This window comes from Canis lupus, chromosome 8 (genome assembly GCF_011100685.1).
Source record: "Canis lupus familiaris isolate Mischka breed German Shepherd chromosome 8, alternate assembly UU_Cfam_GSD_1.0, whole genome shotgun sequence".
NCBI lineage: Eukaryota > Metazoa > Chordata > Mammalia > Carnivora > Canidae > Canis > Canis lupus.
This window is the reverse complement of record NC_049229.1, coordinates 66,397,165-66,410,347: the sequence shown is the minus strand read 5'-3', so window position 1 is coordinate 66,410,347 and position 13,183 is coordinate 66,397,165.

Below are 13,183 nucleotides of genomic sequence, written 5' to 3'. Positions count from 1 at the left end.
GGTTGCAGGAGGTGCTAAGCAGGAGTGTCGCAGGGCCATCTGGTAGGTTTGCTGGGTGGTTGGGATGAACTTAGAGCTTAGATCTGGTGGTTGGGGACTAGGGCTCTGGGTTCCGGGCTGGAACCCCAAACACAGGCCTTGGGGCAGGAAGGAGCTGGAATGCCATGTTTAAGAATGAACTCTTGTTTTGATCTCTCCTGGGCTCTGGAGAACAAAAAAGGTCCCATGGCCACCCTTCGCCTGGGTGGTAGAGGGGAGACCAAGACCATAGCGATGTAATCCGGAAAATCTGCTTTCTTACCTTTGACGGAGCCTGGCCAGTCCTAGGCCCACTGTCAGGATTCTCCAGACACCTATTAAATTAAATTCCTGACTTCACATCACAGAAGTTCTAGGTTCATTTCGGGCTCTTGTCTCCTGCTTGGCAGAAACTGAACTATCAGCAGTCGGGAAGAGAGAAACTGAGACAAATTAAGAGAAAAGGAATCACGGGGTACAAATGAAGGCACCTTGACTGACAGTATGGTGCACTCCCCTGCACCCGTGCTCGGAGAGCCAGCCGCCCGCACATCTCACTGGCTGACACCCGGGCCCAGAGACTCTGGGGAGAGCCCTGCCTCCCCTCGAGGTCCCCGGAGGACCTGGCACTCGAGCCAGCACCCCCACCCACGTGGGCAGCCTCAGCCAGTGGGGGAGATGGCGGGATGCTGTCCCCTCTGGGTGCTGTGGTCTTCCCAGGCCCTGCGCAGGGCTCCCAGGGCAGACGAGGCTCTCCTGCGAAGAGTTTATAGAAGGAATAGAAGTTCTGAGTGCATCTCCCAGTGAGCACTCTTGCTGACAGTCTGAGAAATGCCTGCAATTGTACACACACGTTTATGCTCATGGACTTGTAAGCATCCTGGGTCCTGGGAGAGGATCTGTAGTTCTCAAGGGATCCTCCAAGGTCTGTGATCTCCAAAGCATTAAAAACAGCCTTAGGTAGACATCGCTCCCATAGCTAGTCCGGCAATCTTACCTCTTCCCTTAGAGACTGTTCCTTGTCTTTCAAGACCAACACCAAATGTGTCTGCCCATGAAAACTTTCTCACAACCACTCCCTCCCTTCTCCGAGTTGTGCCGGATGCTGGCACATAGCTCTCTGCTGTCTACCACTCTCTGTCATAACCGATTATTTTCAAAGACTAGCTTTCCCTTCCGGAGAGGATTCCCTCAAGGACCTTCATGATGCCTTGCTTGCATCTCCAACCCCGGGTCTAGTACACTGCCTGACACGCATGCTCAGGAAAAATTTCCATGCATGCGTGCATGAGTGAATGAATGAAAGTAATGCTACTTCAGCAAAGATGGCATTTTGATGAACCACCCTGAACCTGCCTGCCCTCATCCTGGGATTCCAGAATAGAGGCTGAGGTGAGGCCTTTGGTCTGTCGCCTCCTAGGATTTGGAGAGCAGCCCAAACCTTGTCCCTGAATGAAGCACCCTGCCAGGACTGCAAGCGTGATGGGACCTACACGGAACTCACAGAAATGGCGTGACACTGGCGCTCTTGAAAAGTCAAACTCCCACGTTCGATGACCAATCAATCAGAATTTGATTATTGAGGAAGTAGAGCGATGTTCCTCCAGGTGAATCACATTGGTGTTGACGGAGTCCTGTTTTAGCAAAATATGGTTTCTGAGTCATCTTTAGTGTATGAATGGGTAAGTCTAGAGCCCGTCGGTCTTGTGTACCACCATCAATTAATCGGTCTGTCACCACTGCCATTTCTTCACTCTGCTGCGTTGTTTTGCTGGCTGCAATGCTTCACCCTCCCTGCCTCTATGGCCTCATTAGGGGTGGAGTGGGCTTTGCCCTGTGACTTTGGTTTTGGCATCCAAGCTGCTTTGGCCAAGATTGTATACGCAGAAGTGACAGCATGTCAGTTCCGAGCCTGAGTCTCCGTGACCTGGCATGTTTCTACTTCTGTCACTACCACAAGGAGACCATGCATGTCCTGGGGGAAAGGGGCAGGCCTGTCTCACCCAACAAATGCATGAGCAGCAAATGCTTATTGTAGCAAGCCAGACGGTTTTACAGTTGCTTGTTACTCGGCATTGTTGTGTCAACAACTAGCTGATGCATCCCTGACTCACTTTTTTATCGTTGTGTAACAAATTACCATAAATTCAGAGGCTTAAGACACTACAAATTAATTACTCACAGATTCCCTGGGGGCAGGTTAGCTGGGTCTTTTTCTCAGCATCTCATCAAACTGAAATCAGGGTGTCACCCAGGGCTACATCCCCTTCCAAGCTTCCCGGGTCTTGGCAAAATTCTGTTCATTGTGTCTGTCTGGCTTCTTCGAGATGCTTGTCACAACATACCTTCCTCAACGGCCACCATCCCAACGCGACTATAGGCAAACAAGAGAATCTCTCTGCTTTTCAAAACTTTTGGGGCGCCTGGGTGGCTCAGGGGTTGAGCGTCTGCCTTCAGCTCAGGGTGTGATCCTGGGATCCGGGATCGAGACCCACATCAGGCGCCCTGTGAGGAGCTTACTTCTCCCTCTGCCTGTGTCTCTGTTTCTCTCTCTGTGTGTCTCTCATGAATAAACAAATAAATCTTAAAAAAAAAAAAAAAAAACAACTTTCAAAGCTGACCTGATCAGGTCAGACCAAGGTGGGATAATCTCCTTTTTGACTAACTCAAAGTCGACTGATTCTAGACCCTAATAACATCAGCAAAATCCCTCCACCTTTGCCATCTAACCTCATTGTGGGAGTGACAACCATCATAGACACAAGCTCTGTCCCATTCCAGAGGAAGGGATCTATGCAAGGTGTGTATGCCAGGGCATCTTAGGACTCTGCCTACCATAGTCCTCAATATGTCTAGTGACACAGAACCCCATTCTCACTTGACCTAGAGTTGCTTTGGGAGAATTTTATGTTGGGGGACCAAGGGGACTTCCATCTCCAAACGTAAATAATTTTTCTTTTTCTTTTTTTTAGATTTTGATTTTTTCCTCCATCCCACTCCAGGAATGTTTGACAGAAAATTCAAAAGCATGAACTTGTAAGCTGAAGTAAAGCTCAGTCTGCACCCCCACCCCCACGCCAAGCCCTGAGCCCCAGACCACAATAGATCATAGCAGGAGTTTATGAAAAAAGGACATCAGGTAGAGATAACATGGTACAGATAACACCTGAGAAATAAATGTCTGTAAACATGGTTCAGTGAGCCACGCCACAAAGGCCCCTGCACCGGAATGCCCTGGATGAGGCCAGCACTGGCCCCGGTGATGCATCCACTGTGCCTGGCCACATAGAAAACGAGCAGTTACATCTCACTTTCTTTGGAGGCTTTGGCTTCAGAGAGTCAAATTTAAATCCTGATTCTACATTTAAGTCATAACCAATTGCACTAGACACACACACACACACACACACACACACGATAGATTGTTAGAATTTCTTTTTTTTTTTTTTTTAGATTTTATTTTATTTATTTATTCATGAGAGACACACAGAGAGAAGGAGACAGAGACACAGGCAGAGGGAGAAGCAGGCTCCCTGCGGGAGGCGGACGCAAGACTCGATCTCAGGACCCCAGGGATCACGCACTGGGCCGAAGGCAGGTGCTAAACCACTGAGCCACCCCAGGTGTCTTGACTGTTAGAATTTCTGTAATGAGCCCTGATCACTTTTCCTGGGTTGAAGTCCTCAGCCCACCTCTCGTTGACCTTGGGAAAATCACCGTGTCTGCACTTCCATTTTTCTTATCTAAAAAATAACAATAGCAATAAGAGGCAGACTTCTTGCTACCCACAGTTGTGAGAATTAAATAAAGTAATAGACACCTTGAGATGAGCCAGCAGGGAGCGGCTGCCACAGACCCCAGCCGGTGGTGGTTCATTGCTTCTTTCTTCTGTTGATCGTGCTGTCAGGCTACGGAAAGACACACCAGGACGGTGCAAAAGTGAAGGTCAGCTGGGTGCGAACCTCCGCACCCGGGTGGACGAAGCCCAGTGGGGGACACAGAATACACCAACAACTTCAGTGCAGCATTTTAAACGCTATTCCCCCCAAAAGGGAGCAAGTAAAAGAACTTAGAAGCTTAGAACTTAGTGCAAGGAACGTACATGAACAAGGGCGTGGGTGTGGAGGGGGAGGTGGTCCAAAGAGAAACAGGTGTGAGGAGAGCTCATTAATTCTTGAAAAAAGGATGGTCCTGTCTCTTGATCTCATTTTAAGGGAAACACTGGTGGCAAGAATGTGTTCTGGGCCTCGGGAACCCAAGAAATGGGTCACCTCGGGACTGTGAGGTTAGAGACGAAGGCGCCCCTCCGAAAATGCGGGGATCGGCTTCTGCGGGGCCCCGTGGCAGTTTCTGGAACCTCTTTGTTTATACCCGGCAGTACATAAACTCGAAATTTTAATGCAGGTTCAATTCAGATGCAAATGGCTCTGTCCAAGTGGTAAATGGGAAAGAAAGACCAGGATGGCAGCAGGGACATTATTCCTCCCCGCACCATTTCGGTGTTCTCTGAGTCACGACGATATAAGTTTGGGTGCTGAGCTATCGCCTCCCGGGATGAGTAATGAGGGACCATCCCCCATCCGTTTTCCCCGTGAGCCGGATGGCAAATCCAATTAGTTATCTCTGAGGACAACCCGTAAATATTATCAGGACATAAAATATTGTGGGCATTTGGAAAGAAAATACAGTCATCTAAATATTGATGTTTTTCAACTGAGGATTGGAAGCGGGATTTTAGAGCAGAGAAGCAGTTTAAGGCGAGGTCGCTCAGCCTCCCTGGTTCAGAGGCAAGCAGGGCACAGCTGGGGACGTCAAGTTTTGGGTTTTATTCCTTCCTTCGACCATCCGTTCATGAGATCAATGAGCCCAGAGGTGGCCCCCCGAGCCAGACCCAGTGTGGGACCCTGGAATTCAAAGATAAATAAGACACCGTCACCAGGATGGAGCAGTCTCTAATGTGCTAGGAGAACTGAGTGAGTGAACTGACCTTTTTTTTTTTTTAAAGACTTTATTTATTTATTCATGAGAGACACACAGAGAGAAGCAGAGACACAGGCAGAGGAAGAAGCAGGTTCCATGCAGGGAGCCCGATGTGGGACTCGATCTCGGGGCTGCAGGACCATGCCCTGAGCCAAAGGCAGATGCTCAACCACTGAGCCTCCCAGGTGCCCCACAACTGACCATTTTCATTTGAGCAATGACTAAAGACAAAGAAGCCCAGGCCCGTAGGCAGGCATCGGCCTGGGTCTCTAATCCACTCAGATAAGTAATTGTTCACTCAAATGCCTCCAGGGGCCAAACTGGTATTTTTCTATAAGTAAGGAGACCGGCTGTGAGGTGCCTGGGCAGCGTGGAGATGATGGTGACCTGCGGAGTGCCTGCCCTGTGTGAGCAGGGCCAGTGGAGGCCACACACATATACAGGCTCAAAGTGGCCAACGCTCTCAATTGACTCCACAGAAATTTGAAATCTAGATTCATCCCACGAGATCGCCCAATCCGAGATGGTGAGCAACAGATTCGAATATTTTAGACACCCAAGGGCACTCAGCAATCCACACCCGTGCCCCGTTTATGGCTCTGGGATTGCCAGTTTGTGGCTGCTGATTTATTCATGGTCCTAGGAAGCTCTGCAGAAGTTTTGTCTACATTGATGAATTTGATCTTCCGCAGAGGTAACTGCAGAGATGGGGGCACCGGGGTGCACAGAGGTTAATAACAGGTCCTTATTTTGCAAGATTGTTCCATCTGCCCATTGAGAAAATGATCAGATGAAGGAATGAATGAGCTGGACAGCAGAGCCGAGGCAGGGATTCCAAGCAGAGGAAATGGTACATACGACAACAAGGCAGATTGGAACCAGATGCTCAGGGAACCCCTCGGACTGCTGAAGCTAGGGGGGACCGTGGTGGGATCTGCGATCAGGGAGGGGCAGGGATCGGCCCACGAGTCTTGAAGGCCAGACCAGGCACAGGAAACTATTCTGAAAATAATGCATAAGAACTCGGGCGAGGGCAGCCTCGGTGGCTCAGCGGTTTAGCGCTGCCTTCAGCCCGGGGTGTGATCCTGGAGTCCCGGGATCGAGTCCCACGTCAGGCTCCCTGCATGGAGCCTGCTTCTCCCTCTGCCTGTGTCTCTGCCTCTCTCTCTATGTGTCTGTCATGAATAAATAAATAAAATTTAAAGAAAAAAATTTCTTAATTTCTTTAATTTAAAATTTAAATTAAAAAAAAAAAAGGACTCGGGCGAGTTTCTCATCTGTTCTGTGACTTTGTTTCTCCAGCTGCAGAATGAGGACAACGGGGCGCCTATGTCCCGGGGCCAGCATGAGGACCCGCAAGGTTCCCACCCCGACAGCGGGGCCCGGGTGCTCAGAACCGCAGGGCCATCGCCACCATACGTCACTGTCGTGTCAGCACTGACCTCCCTCTGCCCAAGAGCAAGCCCAGGCCAGACCGGCTGCTCCGGGGACACAATGTGGCCCGGCAAGTGACAGCACTCCAGATGCTGAGAACGTCGTTGCTGGGGCCACGTCTCTGTGGGGTCAGCGGAGAGCTGCCAGGGGAGGAGCTGCTCTGACTTTCATGACCTTATGCCGGGATCACAGGGTTGAGGCCTGCAGACTCAGGAAATCGGTTCCTTCCCACTCCAGTCACACTAAGACACTGTCATGTGTGATTCCGGCTTTCAGATTCATGGGTCACAGGTGTCTGTGATCCCAAGGCTTGGACTTTTTTTTTTTTTTAAGATTTTATTTCTTTATTCATGAGAGACACAGAGACAGGCAGAGGGAGAAGCAGGGTCCCTGCGGGGAACCTGATGGCAGGACTTGATCCCAAGACCCCAGGGTCACAACCTGAGCCAAAGGCAGACGCTCAACCACTGAGCCACCCGGGTGGCCCAAGGGGGTGGACTTTAAAGTGATAAAGCCTACAGGGCCCCAACTGGTGCTAAGTCATCATGACAGTACCAGATACCACGCCCTTGGCCACCTGAGCACCACCAATCTGCAGGTTGACACCGAAATGCAGCCATGATGATCTCCATTGCCCAGAGGAAGAGACAGAGGTTCCTAATGGTCAGCGAGTTGCCCAGGCCACGGGGCAAAGAGGCCGTGAGGCCAGCTCTGAACTGCTCTTTCAGGATGGCTCAGAGGACCAGGTTCCTGGCGCCATCGCAGCTGGCCTGTCCTGCAAAAGTCAAAGCATGGGAGGGCTCTGATATACCGAGTTGCTGGCTGAGGACAGCAGAGGGGTCAGGAATACCGCAAAAACCCTCCCTCGTCCCATGCAGCAGCTGCTTCCACCCCCGCCTCCCACCTCCACCACAAATAAATAAATAAACCCAGAACAAGAAAAAGGAAAAAAAAAAAAAAGTTTCTGACTTTCTGTAACCTTTTCTTAGAGTTCAGGTTATTTTTTTAATGCATTTGTCTGCTTTAAAATTGTCTCCTTAGCCTCTCAAGGGAAACCGATATAATACACCATCACATCTCTCACCGGAGAAAAAAGAACACTTACTCTTAATAGGTGGCAATTTTGCCAGATGTTATTGACATAGTAAGTGCGAAATTTCCGTGCTACTCAATGCAGAGCGCAGCAGATTAAAGAACAATGAGTACAGTGCAAAATGAAGTTTCAAAAGCCGCAGTGTCAAAGTCAGGGAAGGTGTAAAAAAATTACATCTTTGCAACACTATTAAGAGCAAGTTTACTAATTACTCCATCCAGCGCAGATTTCAGAGCAAATGCCCCAAGACTAGGGAAAGTTTCACAAGTGTTATTTTTCCCCCCTCTGTGCTTGTCAGCATTTCTTTCTCAAGTGGCAGGGAGAGAGGGAGAGAGGCAGAGAGAGTGGAGGGGTGCAGGGAGCGGGGTGGAGCAGGGGTCCGTGGGTAGGCCCATCGGCCCACCCCCTAGACACCCTCCAGCAGGTGACATGGGAACCCTGACCACCCAGCTCCCCCAAACCGATTTGCACACGAAGAAACAGAAGCTCAGCGATGAGAATCACACAGTTTCCAAGGCAGGTCCTCAGGCCTTCCAAGCTCATCCCTCCGCTCTTTCTTTCCAACACAGCCGTGGATTTAAATCGCTTTTGAAGCAGTGAAAATCCTTTTCCGAATGAAATCTTAAATTTCCGAAATACAAACCAGATGAAAGCAGAGCTACTCTACCGGGGACTGGGAACAGTGAGGTTGTCCAGGGCTCCAGAGAATCCCTTGCTCTGTGTTCTGCATTTCTGGGGTGGAGGTGGGGGGTAGGTCCCCAAGTGGCCTCCACTTGTGACCCGCATGTGACAGTGCATGTGTGACTGTGACACACACATGCACATACACGTGAGGGGCAAGGAACTGCTCAGGGAATTTACCACGTTCTCAAAGAGATTTCTGATTCTCCCCCAAATTTTTTTAAAAAATCAAACCTCAGGAAGTACATGATGTCGATCTTGCTTTGGAAGTTCTACTCACTCCGCTGACAAATATGCCCATTCGCTGACATCTTGACTTAATAAAAGCCACAATTCCTGGGAACATACAGTCAGCGCCAACTTACTTTTTCAATTGAACTTTTTATTTTGACATAATTGTAGGTTCACACGCAGTTGTAAGAAGTAATGCAGAGAAAGCCGATGTTCCTTCTTCCCCAGTTTTTCCCCACCATCGATCTCTTGCACAATTATAGGATCATACGACTCACATTCAGATTTTCCCCAGTTGCATTCATTTGTGTGTACGTGTGTCTGACTTTTTTTTTTTTTTTTTTTAAATGAAATGCTTCCAGAGAAGTGAATACCCGTGTAGAAAATGACTTCCATCTCGGGAGGGAGAACCAAGATAAAAGGTGGAGTGACCCATTTTGTTCTGAACACAGCAGATCTGAAAATGGCCTTGACCCGGAGTAGACGGACTGGAGCAGGTGCAAAACCGGGAGCTGGTCCGCGGGGGCAGCTTCAAGGCCCAGCCCCGGGGGTGGCCGCCTGGCTCCGTGCAGGTGAGCCCACGCCTTACTCCGGAGAACTCAGATCCCAGCCGGCTTTATAGATGAGAATGATCGCCCTCAGTGTTGCTAGGAGGCAAACGGCTCCAAGTGCCGATGGAGACGGTGAGAGGCGGAGTGGCCTGCATTTGTCAAGCCTGCGGCTTTCTAAATGATTTCTGCTGTGATTCTAGAAACTTCGTGCTATCAGGCAGCAAGAACAGAAATGCAAGTGATACTGGGCGGTGCTGCCTTTTTGGGGGAGATTCCTCAGTTGGCATTCCTGAGCCCAAATTCCAGCAGCCTGCCACGGCTCTTTCATTCCCCTAAAGCATCCCCAGCCCTTCCAACACACAGACCCAGAGATCCCCAGGGACAGAATCTACTCAGTGCTCCACGGACCGTTAAGTCCACCCCCTTCATCTCACAGGTGAGGAAGCTGAGACCGCAAGAACATCTTGTGCATCTACTGGGGAGGAGGGTATGAAGTAAAGTATAGGTATGACATCCAGGACAAGGCACAGTGACCCCAAGCCACAGAGCTGGTCAGATGGCAGGTGGCAACTTCTCTGAGTGTCAGATACACCGTGCATACCTACTTCTTTTTTCTTTTTCTTTTTTTAAATAGACATTAAGTACTTTAGTCTTTACAGCTATATGGTCTCTGTCCCAATTATTCAGCTGGGCTGTTGCTTGAAAGCAGCCATAGACCTGCTTAGTCTATGGCTGACATAGATGTCAACAAGCAGGCATGGCTGGGTGCCGATAGCACCTGATTCACAAAAGCAGATGGCATGCGGACTCAGCTCGGGAGCCACAGTGTGGTGATCCTCGATCTCTGTGCTCATTAAATGAGAAGTTCCTCCATAGGGCGATCATGATGAATCCCAGAGATGATATACATAGAATTCTCCATAAGAATGCCTGACTCATAATGGGTGCTCAAGACACGTTGGGCATTACGGTTTTTTTGCATAATGTATAGTGTTCAAACACTTATGGCGCTGGTATTATCCACAAATGAAGTACTGACTGATGATGCTCAGAGACTGGCCAACTACACACCTAGAAGCTTTCAGTAGAGACCTGGGTGCAAAGAACAGGAATTCAGACCTTTAGGCAGATCTTGTGTTCACATTTCAAAGGGGCTCTTGACCCAGAACCAGGGACTGGAATGCTTCCGTCTTTGTCCTTTCTCAAAGTTGCTTTGGCTGTTCAGGGTCATTGGTGGTCTCATGCAGATTTTAGAATTATTTGTTCTAGTTCTGTGAAAAATACCATTGGAATTCTGATAGGGATGGTATTGAATCTATACATTGCTTTGGGTAGCATGGACTTTTATTTTTATTTATTTTTTTAGTATGCACTTTTAAACAATGTAAATTCTTCCAATCCATGTGAATGGAGTATCTTTCCATTTATTTGTGTCTCTTCTACTTATTCCATCTTGTCTTATGGTTTTCAGTGTATAGGTCTTTCCCCCTTGGCCAAATACGCTTCTATGTACCTCTTTTCTTTTTGATGCACTTGTGAATGGGATTTTCTTAATTTCTCTTTCTGATGGTTCATTGTAAGTGTAAAGAAATGCAACAGATTTCCATATACTACTTTGTATCCTGCAACTTTATTGCATTCATGTATTCATTCTTTAAAAAATATTTTTTTTTATTTATTTATTCATGAGAGACCGAGAGAGAGTCAGAGACACAGGCCAAGGGAGAAGCGGGCTCCCTGCAGAACTTGACCCCAGGATCCTAGGATCACATCCTGAGCCAAAGGCAGATGCTCAACCACTGGGCCACCCAGGTGCCCCTCGTGTATTAGTTCTAAGAGTTTTTTTGGTGAAGTCTTTAGGATTTTAGATATAGATACAGATAAATATAGATAAACATACAAACACAGATACAGCTATGAGTGGAAACAGTTAATCTTCCTTCTCAATTTGGATTCCTTTTATTTGTTCCCTAGTTTCTGTGACTAGGGCTTCCAACACTATGTTGAATAAAAGTGGTGACAATAGACACCCTTGTCTTGTTCCTGATTTTAAAGGAAAAGCTTTCAGTTTCCACCATTGAGTATAATGTGAGCTGTGAGTTTGTCATAATATGGCTCTTAATATGTTGAGGTGCACGCTCTCTATACTGAATTTGCTGAGATTTTTATCATAAACGGGTGTTGAATTTTGCCAGAACCTTCTTCTGCATCTACTGAGATGATCATATAACTTTTATCCTTCATTTTACTAATGTGGCATATCATGTTGATTGATTTGTGGTTGTCGAACCTTCCTTGCATCCCTGCAATAAATCCCATTTAATCATGGTGTATGATCCTTTTAGTGTATTGTGAAATTTGGTTTCTTAATATTTTGTTGAGGATTTTTGCATATATGCTTATCAGGGACATTGACCTGCAATTTTCCTTTCTTGTGGTGTCTTTGTCTGTTTTTGGTGTCAGGGTCATGCTGGCCTCATAAAATGAGTTTGAAAGTTTCTCACCTCTTCAGGTTTTTGGAAGAAGTTGAGGATTGGTATTAATTCTTGTAATATGTTGGACCAATAAAGCCATCTGGTCCTGGACTTTCGTTTCTTGGGAGATTTTTGATTATTGATTCAGTCTTCATACCAGTGAACAGCCTATTCAGATTTTCTATTTCTTCATGATTCAGTCTTAGAAGGTTGTAGTCTCTGATCCTTCCAGTAGTCTCTTATGATCCTTTGTATTTCTGTGTTAATGTCTCCTCTTTCATTCCCAGTTTTATTTATTTCAGCTCAAACTTTGTTTTTGTTTTTCTTGATGAGTCTAGTTAAAAGTTTGCCAATTTTATCTTTTCAGGGAACCAGCTTTTGGTAACATTGATCTTTTCTATTGTCTTTTTAGTCTCTATTTCATTTATTTCTGCTCTGATCTTTGTTACTTCTTTTCCTCTACAAACTCTGTGCTTTATTTTTTATCTAGTTCTTTGAGGTGTAAAGTTAGATTGTTTATTTGAGATTTTTCTTGTTTCAGGAGGTAAGCCTGTATACTATACATTTCCCTTTTGGAGCTGCTTTGGCTGCATCCTTTAAGTTTTGGTACATTTCCATCTTCACTCGTCTCAAGATTTTTTTTATTTAACTTTTTTAAAAGTTATTTATTTATTTATTTATTTATTTATTTATTTATTTATGAGAGACACAGAGAGGCAGAGACATAGGCAGAGGGAGAAGCAGGCTCCATGTGGGGAGCCCGATGCAGGACTCGATCCCAGGACCTGGGGATCACGACCTGAGTCAAAGGCAGATGCTCAACCACTGAGCCACCCAGGTGCCCCCAGAACCTTTTTATCTTGATGAAGTCTCAATAGTTCATTTTTGACTTTGTTTCTCTTGCTTTTGGAGACATGTCTTGCAAGAAATTGCTGCAGCCAAGGGCAAAGAAATTGCTGCCTGTGTTCTCCTGAAACCAATATTGAACTGCATATCAACTACTAGAATTTAAATTTTTAAAAAGAGATAAAAGAAGGAAATAAGGTAATTATTGACAGGTATGTACTTATTGCCATTTTGCTAATTGTTTTCTGGTGGATTTGTTGTTCTTCATATCATTTATTTTATCTTCTCTTGCTCTCTTCCTTTGTGGTCTGATGACTTTCTTTAGCAGCATGCTTAGATTCCTTTATCATTATCATTTGTGCATAAGTTCTTGCTTGGTGATTACCACAAGGTTGACATGTAACAGCTTATATTTTAACAGTATATTTTATTTATTTATTCATGAGAAACAGAAAGAGAGAGGGGCAGAGACACAGACAGAGGGAGAAGCAGGCCCCATGCAGGGAGCCCGACATGGGACTCGATCCTGGGTCTCCAGGATCATGCCCTGGGTTGAAGGCTGTGCTAAACCCCTGAGCCACCCAGGCTGCCCCTAACAGTATATTTTAAATCGACCACAAAGTAACTTTGAGTACATTTTAAAACACTGTATTTTTACTCTTCCTGCCACACACTTTGTTTTTGATTTCACATTTTGTATCATTTTATCTTGTGTATCCTTTAACCAATTATTGTGGTTACAGTCATTCTTAATACTTTTGTTTTAAGCTTCATACTAACTTTATGAGTGATGAATCTATTACCTCTATTACATATTTACCTTTGCCGGTAAGACTTAGACTTTTCATGCTTTCTTAATACGAAGTGCCCTTTCT